The following is a 22,302-nucleotide window of genomic DNA, read 5'->3' as shown; positions in this document are numbered from 1 at the left end:
AAACTTGGCTTGAAAGGTTCTGATTGTAGGATCCAGTGACAGGAATTTCTTGACTCTATCTTCAACTCCAGTAAGCTCGGACAGCGAAGCGAAGTTTTCAACTGCATCAGAAAAAAATATTAGTATAAGAATCTAGAATCCTTTTGTTGCAACCTAAGGATCCTAGATCCTACCCTTCCGGATCCACTTTTTGGGAAGAGCGGGTCCACTCGGAATAGAATCCTTTTTGACGAAGAAAAATTGATTCCTCTAGAGGGTATCATTCAGAGTAACCTTGGAAATAGGGATCATTTGGCGGGGTTTCGATTTAAAAACAAAACGTTTGGAGCCGTGGGTAACCAGGTTGTATAGGTACGCTAACTCCGACAAGCCGAACTCGACACCCTCTTCTTCGATTATTCTCTCTATGGTATGAAGGACTCTCCATAACATCGACATGGTTTGGACGTAATTGATTCCCGTCAAGGGGAAGAATCTTTGGGTGAAATCAGGAAAGGGATACTTGAAGCCTATAAGAAACGGTTGGGCTGGAAAACAAACCCAGTTTTTCGATATGCAGTCGCTGCGGGCTAAGGAATCGAAGGGTCGGAAAACAGTGTTGGCCGGAAAATGTGATTGGATTTCGTCAATTTCTGGATCTGTGAACTTAAAGATCTCGAAAGTAGGGGCTTGCAGGATGCCTTGCGAATAAAGTTAGTCGGGGTCGGTACGGTCAAGAGAGGAAGAGGAATAGGATACAGAAACAGTAGACATGTTCAAAGAAAATAAAAGAAGAAGAAAGAAGGATACCTGAAGGACGGCTGGATGTGTGATTATAAAATGGTTATAATCATCGCATATATAGGCGGCGTATATTTATGAGTTTACTGATAATAACCGTCTGACACACGTCTAATCTTTCCAATTTACAGGGATTTGAATTTAAAAAATGACAGCTGTGTTCCACTATCACCAGCCATTTTTGGGGGCAATTCTCAAGGCATGAATTTTATGCTGAGGATCCATTATTCTTGACTGTCTTGTGGATAGATTATCCTTGAGATATGTTTCAAGTTATTAAGGATCAAGGATCCTCGGTATTATTTATTTACTAATGATTTTATTTTGAATGGTGATGTGTTAGCCAGGTATAACGACTTAATGACTTAGTCTACCTTAAAGTTCGCTACTGGAAGCTCCCAAGCACGTGGTCAATGAACGTTGGAGGAGTTGTAGAAGAGTGGCGGATAGTTAGGAATTGTTGTTATTTGTTATTTACTTTATAAACATCGAGATAACGATCAATTAGACTCACTTGTGCTCACACACACTAGGGCAGAATTCATACTTCTCTCTACACACTAACATTCATTGTAACGTTGATCATAATCTCCAAAACGCTTGTAACCTTTTTTGATTAATAAATTGGCGATTGACGAGTTGTAATCACTTGGGGTTTTTTTCATTTGATCCAAATAAGATCAAAGGGTTTTTCCTCGCAAAAAATCACTGTGTTCATCTTAATTTCGTTAATACATTCGTTGTTAATATCATAGCACTAGACCTCGCATTTACGGATTTGAATACTTTATCCCTAGCTGATTTTTTATCCAAAAAACCAGTATCACAAGTAAAAGATTCTATGGGGTTGTTTTCTAATATTTCTAAAACATGAGGGCTAAAAAATATAGGATTTGAAACAAAAGGGTCTGAGGATAATTCCTCAAACCCGTTACCTCCATCGTTGTTTCACTAGATAATCTTCTTCTCCGGCTGCCATACCACCGAATCCGCAGCCTCCACTTCTTTCTTCACGATGGTTGCCGCCGCTACTGGTAGCCTCTTGGTTTCCGACCGCGACAGCTGCTTTCCCGGCTATATCGTTTCCCCCTTCTTTCTTTCTTTGTGGTTTAGTGATTATCATTATACCATTCATGGTAACCAACTAGCTTGAAACATTGTTTTGTCACTACAAATAAAAAGCCATTTAATGGCACACAAAAAGTGTCACCAGAAACTAAAGAAGTGCCACTAAAGAACCAAGTTAGAATGAGTGGCACACAAAAAAAGTGTCACTAGAAATGCTACCACTAAAGCCTTTCAGTGGCACTTTTTTCGTCTGCCACTGCTAGGGGTGTTCAGTATTCGAATCGGACTCGAATAACTCGAAATTCGATTCGATTCGCATTCGAATTTGGCCGTTCGAATTCGATTTTCAGTTATTCGAATTCGATTCGGTTCAAACTCGATTTTAGTATTTCGAATCGAATACGAATTTATGATTATAAATTCGTATTCGATTCTAAATTCGAATTAAAATTATACATTTTATTTTTATTATATATATATATACATACTTATGAAAAGATAAACTACATTAATCTTTCGAGTTATAGAGATTAAAAATAGAAAGTTCATCATTTGGTTAATAATTAATGTAATTGGACAATGATAACTTTAAGTGATTTGTTTATTTTATAGACTTGTACTTTTTGTTGTTAAATAATTCAAATTTATTGTGGTTTTGAAATTGAAATATATTTTTTGACTGAATTCGAATTCGATTCGAACTTCATTTTCGAATCGAATCGAATTTCGAATTAGCTATTCTGATTTCGAATCGAATTTGTCGAATCTATTTCGAATTCGAATCCAGCTTCAAAATTTCAAAATTCGAATAATTCGATTCGAATAAATTCGAATATTTGAAATTCGATTCGTTAAACACCCCTAGCCACTGCAAACCTTTTGGACTTTTAGTGACACTTTTTCCCGTTTGCCATTAGAAAGTTTTTGGATTTTTAGTGGCACTTTTTTCCGTTTGCCATTAAAAATTGTGTGATTTTTTTGTGGCACTTTTTTCATCTGTCACTACAAACCTTTGGACATTTAGTGACACTTTTTCAGTCTACCACTACAAACGTTTGAATTTTAGTGGCAATTTGTTTGTGCTACCACTCCAAACCTTCGGCCTTTTAATGGCAAATTTTTGGTCTACCACTACAAATTTTGAGCTTTTAGTAAAATTTCTTGAACTGCGGGCACAAATATAAAAAATAGAAATCATAATATCTTCATCACATTTAAAAGTATTCCAAATACATACTAAATGTCTAGTAACTCTCAAATCAAGTCAAAATATCAAATACATAAAAAGGGAAGTATATATATATATATATGAGTAAAACTTAAAACTTCACCACGCTCATAAACGTCTTTCACCATCTTCAATCTTCATGTGAGGTACCTGATAAGAAAAATAAAGACTTTTCAGTATGTAACAATATGGACACTAACTTATGTAAACGGTTTAATTATAAACCTAAAACCGATAATAACCTATTCAAGTCAACCATATAACACTAGCCTTGTTTAGTGATGCAAACGAGTCAAGCCGCTCGCGAGCTACTCGAGATCGATTTGTGAAAAACTCGATCGAGCTGAGCCTAAACGAGTCGGAGCCTAAAAGTAAGCTCGTTTAATAAACGAGCCCAAGCCCGAGCTTCACTTGTTGAGCTCGAGCCAGCTCACGGGCATAGCATTTATATAATGTATAAAAACATATATAAAGAATTATAAATATATAAAAACTAATTAGTAAATAGTAAACGAGCTTGAAAAATCACTCACAAGCCAAGCTCAAGCTTTAGAACAGAGATCGAAATGAGCCTAACTCGAACTCTATGTAAGTTAAATGAGACAGCTTCAGTTCACTGATAATTTTTGGTTAAACGAGCTCTGTGAAATTTTTATTAACTAGTCGAGCTCGGGCCCGGCTTGCTCGTTTTCTCCCCCTAATAGATTTAACTGTGTAGTAAACAACTTCTTTGACAAATCACTTTATTCAATTAAGGGATGCCAATTCCATCCAACTTCTGTCATATTTAAAGTTTTAAAAAGTATATAATCAAACCTTAAATTGCTGGAAAAACCAACATTCTGCAGCTATATAGAACAACACAACTACATAAGACATACCTTGATTTTTGTAATTCTTACCAAAGCAAATGGCCATAACTCCACCCTGTTAGAACAAACCAAATAATGTTATAAAATCATTATGGATATAATATATATACATATACACTAAATTTACCTTCATGACAAAAGACAGTGGATAATGTATCTGATAATAATAATAAAAAAATTATTCACACATAAATATATATACTCTATCCTATATATATATATATAACAAGACTATACCAACACAAATGAAAACATATAAGATTTACCCAAAGTAATATGCCCTATTTGCTTCACAGTTTCCTTCAACTCCCACATGAGGAAGCATTTGCCTTTGAAAATATCACGGGCGTACCTATGAGTTAAAAACTGTTATAAATACAAATTGTGTGATAATGGTAAAGAACCCCTGATGAAACTATATTGAAAAGCTTATTGAATGAGCTTATGCTTAGGCTCGATCTCTGGCCCGGCCTCGTTTAAGCTCAACTTGATCGAGCCTTTTCACGAGACAATCTCGAGCAGCTCGACTCGTTTGCACCCCTAATAGTCAAACAATCCACCTAAAAATAACTTAGATCATCCTTGTTCTATAAGTTATATACCATCTAGCAAAAACAAAGTGTAGCTTGAATATTCAGATTGTGGATTTAAAATTACAGTTACTGCGGGTAATTGCAGGAGTAATCAATACCTTCGGATTCGAGATGAAAGAGAAGCACAATAACAGAGAATCAACTTGAACAAGACTGCATATGAAAGGCACAAAGCACGTTATATTCATGAAACTAGATCATTCTTCAATATTCCTCATCCAACATCTAATATTCTAATCAATAAATAAGAATACACACAACAATTTTATCGGTCTGCTACCGATTGAGCGCTTCTAGCTATACATTTTAGATCATCCCACTGATAAAAACCTAATCCAATTCCAATTCCAATTCCAAATTTACATAACCTAATCAGCCACATAAACCAAAACCTAATCAAATTCCAATTCCAAATCAACATAACCTAATCAATCATACAAACCAAAACCTAATTCCAATTCAGATTCGGAGTTTTACATATCAAATTTCTAATCCTACTACACATAATTATAAAATTAGCATCAATGTGTTTAAATCAAACTAACAATAAGCATAAACTAGCATTTTAATTAATTAGATTTGTTCATACAAAAACTACTGAATTATGAATAGATCATATACTAGCATTTAGAATCTCAAATCTCTAATCTCCTTCTTAAAACCTAATTCCAAATGATCTCCATTAACATTCACAATCGGCAACTCCTATTGATTAGCACTGTTCTCAACAACCGTGCTGACTGACACTTATTATTAAGGTGTTCATATCGATCAAAAACTTATCAATTATAAGTTCAAATTTGGATTGAAAATGAAAACCTAATATATGAATTGATTACCTGTTAGAGGAGAAGAGACGAGTCTAGATATGCTTGCTGATTGAACAGATACATGTCCTACGAATCAATTAAACAGCAAATTAGGGTTTCAGTAAAGTATTAAGCAGAACTGAAGAAGAAGAAGAAGAGATTTACAAGAACATATCCGAATACATTCTGGTTATCAATCATTGTGTAAACTCTGGACTGTATTAGCTGATTTGTGGTTTATCCCCGTTGACCTGAATGCGCTTAAGAGAAAAATGGGAGCTGTGTTGATGTTCGTATGGTAAGTCTTTGATATGGCACAATGAGTATCTATTATTGATATTATATTAGCATTATTGTTATAATTAATTATTATTTTTTCTTGGTAGCACTAGCAGATGCCCCTTCCTCGTAGTTAATTAGAGTTTTTTTTAATATTACAAAAAGTTAAATGTCATTGGAAACAACTAGAAACGTGTGACACTTTTAGTGTTATACGCAAAGTGTCACTGTATTATATATAGTGGCACTAAAACTTAATGCCACTAAATTTGTGTACTTGTGTACTAAGCAAAGATTACATACAAAGTGTCATTAAAAACCAAAATTAGTGACACAAAAACAAAATGTTATTAAAAACGTGTGAGATTAATATTTTATTGGCATACGGAAAGTGCCACTAAAACCATAAATTAGTGGCATTAAAACTATGTGCCACTAAACGTGTGATATAAGTAAAGATGGCATATGCAAAGTGCCATTAAAACCTAAATTGGTGGCACAAAAGCTAAATGCCATTGAAAACGTGTGACACTAGATTTTTAGTGGCATACGCAAAGTGCCACTAAAATCATAAATTAGTGGCACTAAAACTAAGTGCCACTAAAAACATGTTATAAGCAAAGATGACATACGTAAAGTGCCATTAAAACCCTAAATTTGTGGCACAAAAGCTAAATGCCATTAAAAACGCGTGACACTAAATTTAGTGGCATACGCAAAGTGCCACTAAAATCAAAAACTAGTGGCACTAATACCAAGTGCCACTAAAAATGTGTTGTAAGCAAACAAAGTGCCATTAAATACCTAAATTAGTGACACAAAAGCTAAATGCCATTAAAAACGTGTGATACTAAATGGCTTTTTATTTGTAGTGCGTGGTATGTTTTGTCATACCATAGTGGCTGCATTTTAATTTGTTTTTATCGATTCGGGATACGCCCTGCTTGCGTTGCGCACATATAATGTATATATGTGTGAACCCTTGGGTGGGCAAAAGTAAAATTGCACTAATTTTGACGTTATTTTACTAATCACGTGAAAATAACGTTAAAAGTGGCGGAAGGTTAATCAGGCATCATGTGGTGGCGTTGATAGCCGAAAGACAAGGGCACATGCACCAATCAGCTGGTGTCCCGATGATTGAGTGTTATGTGTCTTATGTCCAAGGCTTGATTCAAAACTACTATCGAGCCGGGGGTCTCACCGGAAGCAGCCTCTCTATCCCTATGGGATAGAGGTAAGGCTGTCTACATCTTACCCTCCTCAGACCCTACCATAGCATTGCTATTGGTGGGATATACTGAGTACGATGATGATGATGATGATTTATCGATTCGGGATGATGAAATATTGTTTGAACTCTTCTGGTTAGTACGTCCCTTTGACAGAAACCTAGGCCCTCCGATTCATGTGACCCGTTGGCTTTCAAACCTGCTGCCACACCATTCTGAGAAGATAGGCTATCAATGGTTGTTCCCAAAATACCTTGATGTGCCATCTCATTTCAAATTGCTGCATAGTCACCCTCAACTGAGGGTAGCGGGTCCCAACAGAGAATCTATCATTTTAAAGCATCGTACTGTCTATCAAGAGCATTTAGAAACTGGGAGAGCTTTTGTTATGACTGAATCTTGTTGTAGGTTGCTATATCAATTGCACAGTTCATGGGGTTGGGATCTCTCCTTTCAGTTCCCCCCCCCCCACACCTTTTGCATAATGATCTAAAAATTTTATAATGGTGATCCATTCTGTTTTATACTATTAGCCTTGACGTGTAAATCAAAGGTTTGAAGCTTGTCTTTCCCGCTGCTGTATGTAACTACTATCGCATCCCACAATGTTTTTGCAAGTGGGAAAACTCAGCTAGATTACTTGCCAAAGTGGGTTCGATATTTTGTATTAACCATGAAAATACAACCAAATCATCTTGTCCCCATTGATCATAGTTTTCATAGGTTGGTTCTGGTGGAGCCCGGTTCCCGGTTAAATGACTTTAAAGGGTTTTAAATCTCTCTCCTATTGCTACTCGAATCATTCGAGCCTACAAGGCATAATTTTGGCTATCTAGCTTGAGATTAATTTTCAAGCTATCAGATAGATTCTGCTTTTGATTTTGATTTTGGGTGTTAAGGCTGTTTTTGAGGAGATTGGTGATTTGCAAGGCAAGATCATTGTTATCGGCTGTATCGGACATATTAGTTAGGCAGAAAAGTGATGCAAAATGATTTGCAGGGCTGGAAAGTGTGAAGCGATGAGCCGGTATTACGAGCGGGTTGATTCTACGATCGTGTACACCGCTCTGATACCATGAAATAAATTGAAATCATAGTGATTGATTTTATTGTGTTGTGTATTTTACAAAGAACCACAAAGGGTTTAAATATATATTACAAAATAAAGGAAATAAAAAATATTTGCTGGCATATCTCCTTTGATTGGAATGCAACGGTCTAAAATTGTAATTGGTGGCTAACAAGAATCTTCAATTAAGGAAATGATGCTATGGTGATCCATAGTTTACTTAAGAAAATATCTTTTTGTATTTGATGCAGCGGTGTAAACAAAAACGAAGAACGAATCACGTTGATTCAGTGATTACCCGTGATGAATTTCAAAACTCCCAAATCCCACCAAAGGTCTAGGGAAAATGAAGAGAAAAACAAAATTTATTAATATTCAAGTCTGTCTTTCTGAATTACATAACCAACATATAAATAAGTGTTCTAATACGAAATGGGCCTAAAACGGACCATGGGCCAAACACAAACCCAAAAACAAAAACATAAAAACTGCTGAAAAAACATTAAAATGCCCATAACTTTATTTAGAAGGCATTTTTGGGCTTTGGGCAGGGGCCAAACCGCCAAAATGTGCTCCTCGTCTCAAGCTTCGATTTGACTGGTAACAGGCCCGAAACGGAGCTTCATGGCCCAAGTTATGCCCGTTTTCGTGAGCCACCTTTGGAGACACGATCATGGGCCTCCAAATATAACATGGCTTGTTCGTCAATACTTGGGCCTTCATCAGTATTCTAACAAAAGCAAGTTGCACAACTGACCCTACTGCCAAAGGGGCAATTCGCTCTTCTAGAACCATTTTGCTGTTTGGTTCATTCAGAATGAATCAGGTCTGAATGTGCCTCTGGCCCATTCAGCAACAACAACAAGTCTGAATGATTCTGACCTAATTTTAACGATTCAGATGTTTTTCTGTTTGGAACCAAACAGTCTGAAGTCTAAATGAATCAGATGTTTACATCTGAATGGTTCCATTCAGATGTAAACAAACAACTCTTAATCCTCGAGGTTCCTAAGAATAGTCTTTATCGAGCTTGAGACCCCGATTTCTCTTTGGTCGTACCTGCTAACTCACATCAAGGCATGTTTGGATTTCTCTTTGGTCATAAGTAAATCCGATTAATTAACAAGATGCTTGATGACACCAAAATTCGAAACAAGTATTTAAATACATATTTAACTCGGCCATCTTTCGAACTGAATTCACTCATTTTTCTTCTTAATACTTTTTAAGTTTTAAATTTTTAATACAACATACTTTCAAGGGAGGTCACTTGTTAATTACTTTGAACTTGGTTAAGAAGGTAAACCAACACACATATTACACATACTCTAAATGGTTGATCATTGATCAACACCCAACTACTAGTAGGGTTGCTACTAAGATCTCGGGTGCCCCAAGCTAGCTAGTATTGAAAAATATATCCTGATATATCATTTTATTTTTGAAAAATTTGGGTCATGGACTCACGGTCAAGCGTACAAGATTTTGGGTTGTAAATTGGATGACTAGCTAATTGTTATTTGTTAGGTTTTTATAAATTTAGTTGAAAAGTTCAGGCCACCCATCAAAACGGGCCCTAAGCGGTTGCTGAGACCCGCCACTCCTAAAAACGACCGTGACTACAAGTTGATACGAAAGGTTCTTTGGTCGAAGCCTAGCATAGGCAGCCATAAATTTGTTTGCGAATGAACAAATGTTTTTGGTTGTGTGCTAGTCGATTCCAACAATATCTTGATTCACATTGAAATTAAAGTACATGAAGACTTAAGTCGATGTTATATTGATAAATTTTAGATTTTATCTTTCAAAATGGAAACAGTTGAGCTGTGACAATACAATGAACACACACAATTACATTAAAAAAGTATTTAAACAATCCTTTCTATCAAGCCTAGATATTCCTATGGCAGATGATCATATATACGAACATACAAACACGCCCGATATCACAAGCGTTGGAACTTCGATCAACATTCCAAACCTAACGAAGGACTTCTAGATGTACAAGGTGATCTTCTCGTAACCCAAACTCTTATGTACATCTTATTATAATCAAAAGTTCTCCTTGTGGAATTCAAATCTAGTTGAGGTTTCTACTGAAAATTCTTTAGCGATGCTTTCTAGCGACTTGACGAGCGTTTGGCTCCCACAATAGAACACACCTGTAAAACAATGATCATCATAAGGTATCCAGAAAGTTTGAAAAGAACAGATTAAAATACAAATAATGAAACAAGATGTTTACCAACTCTAGCAGAATCATGGTTAGTTGCTAGAGTGGAGAATACCCTCTTCCAATTAGGTCTTGAAAAATGTGTTCTTATCTGTTAGAAACAAAATTTTCAGATTGGGAAGAAAGGAACAATATGGGATAATGGTTTCAAGAAAACATACGTGACTTTGAGAGACAACATCAACTCCATTTTTCGCATGTTGCAGAGACTGCACCATGGCAATGAGCGCGGATCGTGCATCACCTTCTTCATGAACACATGTCAAGTAGGTTTGCATTTCGATTATGTTCTGCGAATTACATTCAAAATTTCCATTTTAACAATCCTAATTTGCCTCATATGTATGGAAATAATGAATTAGTTTTGGTAACTAGAACCTACTTCTTTGTCGTACTCAGCAATATCATCCATAACTCCTTTGAACCACTCAAAAGATCCTTGTTCCCTTGTCACCCAGTAGAAGTAGGCTCGATCGGGAACTTTTCCATGAGAACCCTATGCGAAGCTGGTTAGCATACCCTCATTTTCATAATGCAACAATGTATAGAATATTATTTATTACTTACTGCTTCCCTTTGGTGATTTAGGAGATCTTTCAAAATGCTAATGAAGGGTGTTGCTCCAATATCCAAACCAATAAGTAATAGGATGTCATATTTCCTGTAATCTTGAGCCGGCGCTCCATATGGTCCTTTGATGATTATTGTAGGGTATCTAGAAGAAGAAAAGGCTAAGATCACTAATTTATGAGAAAGCAATGTGAAAAGGGATACTTTAGGTTTGCTTACATTGATTGCGCTTCCTCTACAGAAACATTAACGTTTGCTTTAGTTTCTAATCGGATAAGGTTTCCTTTTACAGATCTTGAAGCAGAAGCACCGACTTGAGGTTTTTGCGGTGGAGGCTCACAAGCCTGCATTTCTGTGTTTTAGAATTAGATTAACAGTACAAAAGGTTGAAAATAAAGATTGATGAGTAAAGTGTCAAAATTTAAATGCTGGTGCATTTAGCTGAGAGGATGTTCTTTTACCTTTGCAAATTCGTCTTTAAGAGCTGTCGTCCAGTCTCCTAAAGTACGAATATGTACACTTAAGTAATCATCTCCGGGTGCAGATGTTATGGAGAAAGGATGCCTGTGATAAACATTGATTATGTCCCTTTAGATTCATATAACAGCTTTTCAATACTTGTTTAACATATTTATAAAAGTTGGCTGGATCTGATAAGATATTTACCACTCAAAACCTGATATATTTGGACATTTAACAAAAAGGTACATTCCGCTCTTGTACTTGAATCCATTAGGTTTGGTCATATAGAGCGCTAGCACGTTTCCAGTGTATATAATAGCCTATAGATAGGCACATACATCAGATGTCATCATGTGTGGTTAAAAAGAAAAAAGAAACAGAAGCATTGTTAGTCACCTTAACGATATGAACCCGGTGGTTATGATCAGAGGCGGTAAGAACTCTCTCACTTGCATAACACAACATTGGGATCACGAGATACATCCATGTCTGCAAGGTAATTAAGTTTGCATAAATTGTTCAAACCTTGAATCAAAGAGGGTATATGAAGGAAATATCACCAAAAATGCCCATTTTAAATGATGAGCTTGACAAAATAGCCTTAGATTTTTCTTTTACAAATATATCATTTGACTCTTCTTGTTTTTGGTTTAAGAATTGTTTTTTCCGCATGACACATCCTGCAAGCAAATGATAATGGATTTGTCATGGCAGCATTGAAATCTGTTGTGCCAAGATTAAAATTTGTTACATCAAGGGACACTTGTCAAACACAGGTTGATTGAAAATGTTTAACGGTCAAGACTGTTTTGCCAAAGTCGCCATTTTTGAGATTTTCCCATTTATAAAACTGTTTAGTATGACTGGGTAAATTGGCTTACTGTTTTCAAGTACCAGAAAGTTGCAAACACTAGGAAGTACCCGTGCATGATCAGCAAGATGTAAACGATAATAAGAAGATGATGTGCATACCAAAAAGAAGTAAAACCGGCTAAATTATTAAACGGCCATGGTAAATTTATAACATTTCTCCTAAAAGCATGTGTCGCGAGTAGAAAACAAAAGAACATCGTTACATCCATGATCACACCCGTAAAACCTGGGATTGTTAGCATTAAATCCTTGTACGATGGCTGTGCAGGGAGCAAATTTCCATAAACACGCTGGAAAGTGTCTGGTGGGCAAGTGCTAATCCTTATAAAATTGCAACCCATATGTGCACCAGTATGAATTATAGTTCCAATCACAATGGCAACCGAGATAAGTTTATGAAAGTTGATGTTATCATCAAAAGGTAAAAGTTTGCCCAACCATGTTTCTCATAGGCCAGTGAGTGTTTTTCTACAAACCGGAAGGAGAATTAGAGCCATGTTAAGCTTTAGGGTCTCACCCGCAGCCTTGGCTAAGCATACACAATAACCCATTACTTCAAACGTTGGCAATTTGGTGTATTGAAGGAATTTCCATTCAAAAAGTGTGATGTTAAGCCCGAGAAATATGGTTACCACCCATACTCTTCTCCAGTTATCTTGTACAAGTTCTATCCCTTCATTTATGAATCTTCTCGTTGGGTTGCGATAATTTTGTGGGATCATAGACATTGCTAGGTTAGTAGTATCTTGATTCTTCCTAGTATTCTCTGATACCGGCTTTGCCTTACCATTATCGTTCAATACCATACCTGTTAGCAGGATTTCGAGTTGCCACATCTGTCCCAAGAAACGAAGTTTAGAAAAATAGTAACAAGTGAAGGGGGTGTTTCATTTGAATGTTAATTTTGAAGTAGTTATATAACACCGACAATCAGAATAAGATAACTAACTCTAGCAAAACCACGTATACAAAACGGCGTTATAGGATTTAATTCTGTTACTTAAAGGTGTAACAATCATATACTTGATAGTTTGAGATTTTTTGATTATTAAAGAATTAATGGGTAGAATAACTAAAACTGAGAGGTAGCATCTCTCAAATTAGTTAAAGACAAATGATAAATAGGTAATCTGATTACACTTTCAAATAAGGAGTTACGTTAATGATAGCAGGAATGGCAAACAAACCCGAACATGTGGGGCAATCCCGATACCAAAAACATTCGGTATGGGTAAAGGGATGGGCACTTGGCGTATGAGAGTAGTTTTAAATATTTTGTAAGCATGGGACGGGTACAGTATAAGATAATACCCGGCCCGATTACCCAAAACATAATATCCGTTTACAAAATCATACTTGTTAACATTTTCTCTTTTATATATATTTATATTGGTTTATAGAATAATCTACTTATTTAATTTTTATAATTCTAATTATATTGGGGTAGTAAAATAGTTTAAAAAATATTATAGTAAGAACTATAATTAGAAATCCCAACGAGTAATTTTTAACAAATTAACATGCATACAAGATACCTGATAGATAATTACCCAATAGATACCGACATGTATTAGGCCACACATTTAACATAAATTTACAACCGGGTGTGGAACTGGGATTTCCAATACCCGTTTCATTTCCATCCCTAAATGATAGTCTCCAGCGTAATAAGAAGCAGAAATTTTCATCAAATTCTAAAATTGATTAATCATAGAATTTGTTTCAAACCAAAAATGCAAACAACAAATATGCCAAAAAAGTCTATTTATATATAACCTCTATGTAGCCACGATGGTCCGGGTCTAGCTCATCCATGATTAGAGCTGCATATGTCCCGGCTTGGTTCTTGAAATTCGAAAGCTTGTTCGCCGAAGCGCTCATTATAAGTACCTTAACGATGAGAAATTCAGCAAGAGTTTGAGCCCCTGGTAAATTACAAATGAGAAGAAGAAAATGCCTCTTTAATAATTTCTCACCTCTTTTACCTCATCCTCTGATAATATACCGTCACCATTCTTGTCACACCTAAAACATTAAATCAATAAATATCTTTAACTTGGATATATATCCTGGTTCTAGTTTTTCATAGGCGAGAGCACGCAATCGAACAAACATGTGAATATAAATTTACATGTCGAAAAAGATACTAAGCCGAGCATCAAGGTCTTTTTTTGTCATCTCCTCCCAAAAATCTCTAACTTGTTCTTTAGTGAGCCCATCTTTACCATCTATATTCCTACGCCTAGCCATGGCTTCATACAACTCTCCTGCAAATTCGATGCTATCGCCCATTCCTACAAAACATAAACGAAACATTCAACAAATAAGTTCTATATTATACAACCTGCATTACATTTACATTCATGACAGCATTTTCAAATGAATCTTGATTTCTATTTTCTAACCAAGGCAGATTCCAAATTTATCTTTCGGTAGCTTCCCCGCGACAGCAAATTGATTAAAACGTCTCTCAATCGACCTCCACGCGTCCCCTTCTTTTCCTGTTACGGTTCTATCAAGAAACCGCAAACTATTAAGCCCTTTGGCAGCCGTTGACGTTGTCCGTCCCATTTTCGGTGCCCCTCCAACAGAAGGTGGAGGCGCCCTCTTAGATGCTGCCTTGCTAGTGGTACGGCTTAACGGTAACAAACCGCCTGGCTTACGCCCATCATCGTTGACGGAGGTGACGGGTTTGGAGTTGGACGGTTGGGATTTCCCATCTATTGGGTCGATCTCTACGCTCTCAAGATCAATCCCTTTCATTATTGCGTTTGATCAGGTTTGCTTTCTGACCATATAAAGTTAGAAAGATTTTGTGTTTTGTTTTCAGAAAATGGGAAGGAAAGAAGTAAGGAGGGAGGGAGAATGGAATGTGTAATGAGGAATGAATGGGAAATGAGGGGGAGAAAATAAACCACCAAAGATGGGAAGAGTTAAGAGGTTGTTAACTGTCTAAAAATGGAAAGAAACTTATGTTCTTCTATGTTGTTTAAACCATAAATTTTGACTTAAAAATGGAATCAAGTCCAAAATCTTTCTTTTGTGGAACATGGGTTTGACCCATTACAAGATGTTTGATGACCCATTTAAAGCATATATTTTAGTCAATACAGCCTTGAAATAATTTTTCGGTTGAGCAATGAAAACCTTGTAAAGTTAATCATATTATATCTAGTATATATAGTTTTAATTGTTATTATAGAGAGAAATAATTTATTTTTTCTTTTATCATGCCCTCAGGCTAGACGGTTGTCATGATTTGATGTCTAGCTTGAAACAAATAACGGAAGATAAAACTAACTTTAAAAACGACATTGATATAGTTGTCTTGCCTACAGTAAAATCTTTTCTCTACTTTGATTTTCTGTTTTTGATTGTTCATCTTTATTTTAATTTTACTACCGTTTTTATATTTAAAATTGGTTCATGATGGTCGGATATATTTTATGTATATTAATGTTAAATGTTTAGTTTTATCGAGTTTATAGTGTAAATTATGGTATTTCAAATGTGTTTTTATATTTCAGGTTGTTGAAGGCTAATGATGCTTATTGAGGAGATATACGAGCTTGGATTGATGTTCGGGATGAGTGGAAGTGACTAGCACGCATTTCAATGCATAAAACAAGTTAAATGGCCAAAATTCCCTGCCAAGAAGCCCCGTCACGCTACGCGACAGGTTGGAGAGTGCTCCTTCGTGCTACACGAAAGAGCTAGAAAAGAAACCCGACTATTTTGTCATTCATGCTACGCGAAGGACATGTTTGTAAGATCTTCGCGCTACGCAAAGTTGATCAAAGACGGGAAAAATAAATCTAATTGTTATAAAATCTGTTTTCAGCCCCCATTCAACATATCTTTCATTCCAGCAGCCATAGACGACCTAAAGGGCGATTTTGCACCATCTTAGAGCTCTCGGTCTGTCAATCAGTTCGTGTTATCATCCATTCAACGCATAAGCGAGTCAATCACCATGCAGAGCCAAGGCTAAATTCATTGTGACCATTTTAGGTGTAGGGTTTGTGTATGAAACTGAATGTATCTATGTTTTCTATATGTTATTGGATTGAAGTTTGATTGATTTTATGATTAATCTTTATTTATGTTAGTTTGATTTCTTAAATAGTTGTTTGTCTGGGACTAGGGTTTATCATCAATCGATAGGTTGTGTTCATCAACATTTAGGATTAAGTTCTTATAGTAATTGAATCATTACCGTTGATCACTGATTTACCTAAAATCTTATATTAATAAACTGATAATTAGGTAGACCACGTTCACTTGTGCCAATTAATCGGATTAGGTTTTGTGTATTAGCACGATCAAACTACAGTGTCTGGTAATTTCTTATCAATCTTACCGACGATTCATGTCTATGTGTTTATCCAACTAATAGGATTCATAGTTGTTTAGTGGATTGCATAACCTGAAACCTTAAGTGTGTCACCGTTTTCCTAAACTGATTTACAACAAAAATAATTGTGTTTTCATAATTGATGGTCGGGTAAAAGTAGGTGTATATTATTATATTAATTGTTTACTTTTAGTTTAAATAGTATGTGAACTTTGATACTTTAAGCATATTTATATGTTTCAGGGTACAAGACGTTAAGGATGTTTATCGGGGTGAATTATAGGTTTGGAAAGAAGATGTAGAAGAATCATAATGGTTGGCACGTTTTCCTATGCAAAATAAAAGAAGAAAACAAGAAGACTTTGTCAGATCTCCCTTCGCACGATGCGAAGGGATCTAGGGTAAATCTTCGCGCGGCGTGAAGATGGAAAAAAGGCCACAACTATTTATCCTTCGTGCTACGCGAAGGACTTGGCCAGCGCCCGTTCGCGCTACACGAACCACTTCTGAACGGGAAAAATAAACCTAATTTTAATATAATCAGTTTTCATCCCCATTGGAGATATCCTTCATTCCAGCAATCTGAGAGAATCCCTAGGACGATTTTGCACCATCCCAAAGCTTCCGGTTCGTCAGTTCCTCACATGCTTTCATCCTTTCATCAGATAAGCGAATCCTTCGTGACCATTGTATTCACTTTAGGCTAGAATTTTGTGTAAACTAACTTTGACCAGATTCTATTTACTTTAATGATTAAGAACTGAATTGAGTATTGTTATTTGATCTTGTTTGATTTATCAATTAATTGCTTACACAATTTGTGTTTTTGACTATCAAATTTTGCATCACTTTTTTGGTTTTGTTTATCAACACTTAGGGTTAGCTCTTGTGTCATTGAACCAATAATCGTTAGTCATTTCTTATACTTTATTTTTATATATTAAACAGGTAATTAGGTAACCCGAGTTCAGTTGGTCAACAATTCAGTTAAGGTATCGTTTGTTATCACAACCCAACTATTAGGTCTAGCAATTACTGCGCAATTAATTTATCTGAATATGTGATTAGTCGGTGATGCAACGGTAAAACGATAACGAAGATCGAATCACGTTGATTCAAATAATACCCGTGATGAACTTCCCAAAACTCCAAAATCCCACCCAAAGGTGAAGGGAAAAATGAAGTGAAAAATCTTTATTATCCTAATTTAAGTATGTCTTTCCAAATTACATAAGAAACATATAAATAGAGTTACAAATACGAAATGGGCCCAAAAAGGCCATGAGCCAAACACAAACCCAAAAAGAAAAATGCAAAAACTGCTGAAAAAACATTAAAAGACCCATAACTTTATTTAGAAGGTGTTTTTGGGCTTCGGACAGGGGCCAACGCATATACGAGATGCACGATGAAAGGCATGGTTCCCCGGGATGCTCAGTAGCCTCGATTGTATGCATGTTGGTTGGGCTATGTGTCCTACTTCTTGGCGAGGTCAATTCCATCGAGGTGATCACCCCAGCCCTACTGTTGTACTTGAGGCGGTGATGTCACATGATCTTTGGTTTGGAATGCGTTCTTTGGGGTTGTCGGGTCAAATAATAATCTTAATGTTATTGATTAATCACCGATATTCGATGAGTTATTGATGGGGTTGAAACACCACAATTTTATTTATTTATTTATTTATTTTTTTTTTTTTGCAAATGGAGAACACTTCAAGTACGGGTACTACCTCGTTTATGGTATTTACAACGAACAGGGGACACTTGTTCAAGCTTATGGGTCTCCACTTTCTGACAAACAAAAGTACTTCACGAAGAAACAAGAATCAGCAAGGAAATATATTGAAACGGCGTTTGTAGTCCTAAAGAAAAGATGGGCAATGTTGGTGAATCCAATAAGATTTTGGACAAGGGAGAAGATAATGGAAGTCGTCATCACGTGTGTAATCCTACATAACATGTATCTAGAAGACGAGGGTCACACTATTTGTCAAAACTACCAAGGTGATATTCCAAGACAAGAATCAACGATCACCAATGAACAACGAATCGACAACTTAAATATCATCAAGAGCCGTGGATACACGACAACCTTCGGCATGAGTTGGTCGAGCATTTGTGGGATAGAAGGTCCTATTATCTTGTATTAGACTAGTAATTTTTTAAATTATTATTAATGTAATGTTTTATATCATTATTAATGTAATGTTTTAAATTATTATTAATGTAAAATAAAGAATTTTAATTAAAAAAGTAGTATTTAAAAAATAAATTCAATCAAGCCCCGAATCACCTGGACCACTACACCCTCTGGGGCTTGATCCTGTGCCGCGTCAGCGCCTACGTGTCGTAAATATATTGGATCACTTGGGGGTGGATCAAGCCTCACTACTCTTAGCCTAATAATATCCAAATAGAAGTGCGATCTAGGACGTTATCAGATGATGTGATTCTATGTTGTGATCATTCTCACAAAAAAAAAATATGTAATTTACTTAACCTTTAAATTAATACAATTAATTTAATATTAATTTAATCTTTACTTCAATTTTAATTTTAGTTTTTATTTTATTTTATTTTTTTTGTTTACAACTTAATATGATTAAGTATGATTTAATCTATACTTCTATTTTAATTTTAATTTTTTTCTTTTTCTATTTTATTTTTATTTTAAATTATTAAATATTTAAAATGGTTTTACTTGTTGATTTTTAAAAGGGATTATGGTTTGTAAAACAAAGTCTTGATGTAAAGTTTGTTAAGTGTCGGATCAACAAAAATGTATTTTGTATATATTTAAAGTGTTCGGATTCGGTGGGTAAATATTTTACGGGTGTAAATATGTAAATATTTTTAGAGTTTGGGGGTTGAGAGGCTAAAATAGTTTAAACTCGTGATGTTTTAACCCTATCGCGAGATAGACTGACCCTATAAATAGGGCCAACCAAAATATCATTCACTTTATTCACTCAAATCTTATCCAAACACTCTCACCTTCTCTCTCTACCTTTCCACCACCCCTTCAAGAAACCCTAGATCTAAGATTCACACAAAAATCTACTTCATAATCAAACTTGATAATCATCAAGATGAATCCTCCTCCCGTGGTATAACTTCATTTACATGATTATTCATCTTGTTCTTGCTCTTGGTTCACGAACAGTTCCGCCAGGAACTATTCAGATCCAATAGATTCATTTTATGTTGTTATTTGTTTAATTTATTGTTACAATTATGTCATCGATGTCATAAGGAATATGTGTGTTGACTTAATTGAGATTTTGTTAAACTTTGTACAGTTTTTAGAATTTTAGGGTTTATCGGACCTTTCTGGGTTCTTATTGACCCAAAAAATGTGTTTGGAGATGGGTTTTTATTACCCAGAAACTCATGACAAGGGTGTGTAAACCCAGATAGAAGGATGTAGGTCCCTAGCCGGATCTTCATAGGAATATCTCGAACACAAAGGGTGCGGAATCCCCTTTGTATACGACTAGGAGTGTATACGGATGTATGAATCAGAAACGAACAATGAACAAACACGTAACTCAAATGCTTATATGTTATTAGCAACCCAGTGCTAGTAACACGTAAAAACCAAAATGTTCAGAAGTTATCTCTAAACACCAACCTAAACCCTATGGCCAAGTTAGTTTATATAAGCACGACAACTTCGCCTAACATCCTTAGGCGAAGTTGTCCCTAACATCGCCCATAACTAAGCATCACAGTATGTTCGCCCCAAAACAAAAACAAGCATAACGAACAATAATGTTATTACAGACACGATAAACTAAAGACTAATGAACTACTGACACAATGCACCAACAGACTCCCCCTTGGCAGTAGCTTCATTTCTCTTATAGCTTCGTCTTGCACTGTAATCCAAAAATCATTTCCACAAACTTCAGGCATGCACACCTTGTCTCACACAAACCGAGACCACCCTTTGGTAATTTCTCCCTTCGTCTTTCCATGCTGGTATAAAAAAAGATCTTATTTTCATTAAGTACCTGCAAGTCAGCTTGAGACAAGTTAACCAGATGCATAGGATTAAACAACCTCAAGATTTCTTGTTCATCTTGATCTTCCATCACGGCTTCAGCGGTCTCACAATCAACATACCACCATTTCAAATCCTTTAGCACATTTTGTGGCATGACCTTCATAGGAATCTCTTTCAAACATCGAATGGGTTGTACTTTATAACCATCCACGGTTTACCATCGACTCGCATTCCCCTTTCAGTATCCTCAATCAATTTTCCCTTCTGAGGTTTTAGCAACTCGAACCTCTTCTCCTTGACAACCTCACTCCGCACAATCTTTCCAATCCAGCCAGCATAGTTATCACCGCTTATGTTAATTAGCTTCAAACGTGCCAAATCTTTTACTTCACACTCATGCAATATGTTGAACGATCTCAGTTTATTTTTAAAATATTGAACCCCATCAAATTGTTTAACCACAAAACACTCTGAGCTGATCATCATAGAACCAACAGATGATTCCCCTTTTCGATTCATTGTACCCTTTAATATTGTAACTCCTTTTAAACATAGGAGGTACCTCAGGTTTCTTTGTTTTTACAAACCAGTTAACACATTCCTCCTTCCACCTAGGCTGTTCTTCCCAATCTGTCTCACCACTTACACTTTCACCTCTGTTCACCGGTTCTTGACTCAAATCAGGAATATCATGTTCAATACCATCCTTTGGTATCTCCCCTTCCTATAGAACACTATCAATTTCAATTTTTTCACCAAGTTTTTCAATCTCACCGTATGAAAACACATCCTCAGTAACCTCAAACTCTTCATCAACAACTACAGAATCACACTTCACCACCCGTTGGAGTACAAGACTCCCCCCCTGAGATGTGGAAGCACCAAAAGATTGTGAAGTTCTTGGAAGCTCACCACCTGCATCTTTCGATGCATTAGGATCATCGTCTTTGTCCTCCCATATTTTTGTCCTCAACTCGTCTCTCTTACAACTACTCTCCCTCTGAGATGCTAAGAACTGCTTTAGAGCCTCAAAAAGCTTACCGTGCTTAACCAGGAGACACGACTGAAGTTGATTCTCAGCCACCAGATGTTGAATTTCCTGAGTTTGACTGACATTAATCCTCGCTTGCTCAGCAACCACGCGTTCCAGAGCCACGATCCGCTCAGAATCTGACAGTGTGGAATCAAAAGAAAATGTCATATGTGAAATATCCTGAGCATAGGGTGGAGGAATGCCCAAACTGACTGGTATCTCAGATGAAAATGGAATAGAAACTAGAGGTGGAGTAGAAACTGAAGAGTCAGTAGTAGCAACCAGAGTTGATTCCACAAACAAAGAAACAACCTCAAATGGAGTAATCGACCGAGGCGGTAGAGATACAATGCCCGGTGCTGACAAAGCCACCGAAGAAGACCCAATTTCTGGTGCCGACAAGACCATTGTAGAAGTCGCTGGTAGAGAGGCAGAAGTAACCGGTACAGACGTAGAAGAGCCAGATAACAGTGGAGGAGCAAACTGAACCACTTTTGAACTCTCACCAACCCGGGCCTTCTTGGATTTATGAACCAAAGCATACATCTCATCTTCGTAATCGGATTCACTATCATCATCAGTATTCTTCTTATGCTTTCCATGTATCTTTTCTTAATTAGCTAAATACCCCCGAGTCTCATCAATCTCATCTGAGAATGAATCAGATAAGGTCTCCTCCAAAGGTATATGAAGAGTAGAAATCGATGGACTACCCCGTGCAGCAACCGAGGAAACCCGAGCCATAGAAACATCAATCGAAGAAACCTGAACCTCAGAAACATCAACCGATAACATATCAAATATCTCGTGTCCTCCAAAAGCAATATAAAGATCTACAT

The 22,302-nt window shown here is 36.3% G+C and overlaps 1 pseudogene; it reads right to left on the bottom strand.

Annotated features, from left to right (window-relative positions):
• Nucleotides 1–12,019: 12,019 nt before the first annotated feature.
• Nucleotides 12,020–12,989, bottom strand: LOC143634505 (putative respiratory burst oxidase homolog protein J pseudogene; annotated as a pseudogene).
• Nucleotides 12,990–22,302: the final 9,313 nt, after the last annotated feature.

This window comes from Bidens hawaiensis, unplaced genomic scaffold (genome assembly GCF_021521415.1).
Source record: "Bidens hawaiensis isolate Kalapana, Puna unplaced genomic scaffold, B.hawaiensis_p1.1 tig00007072_1, whole genome shotgun sequence".
NCBI classification, from domain to species: domain Eukaryota; kingdom Viridiplantae; phylum Streptophyta; class Magnoliopsida; order Asterales; family Asteraceae; genus Bidens; species Bidens hawaiensis.
Note: the sequence above shows the minus strand (reverse complement) of the source record. Positions and strands in the feature narration are given on the sequence as shown.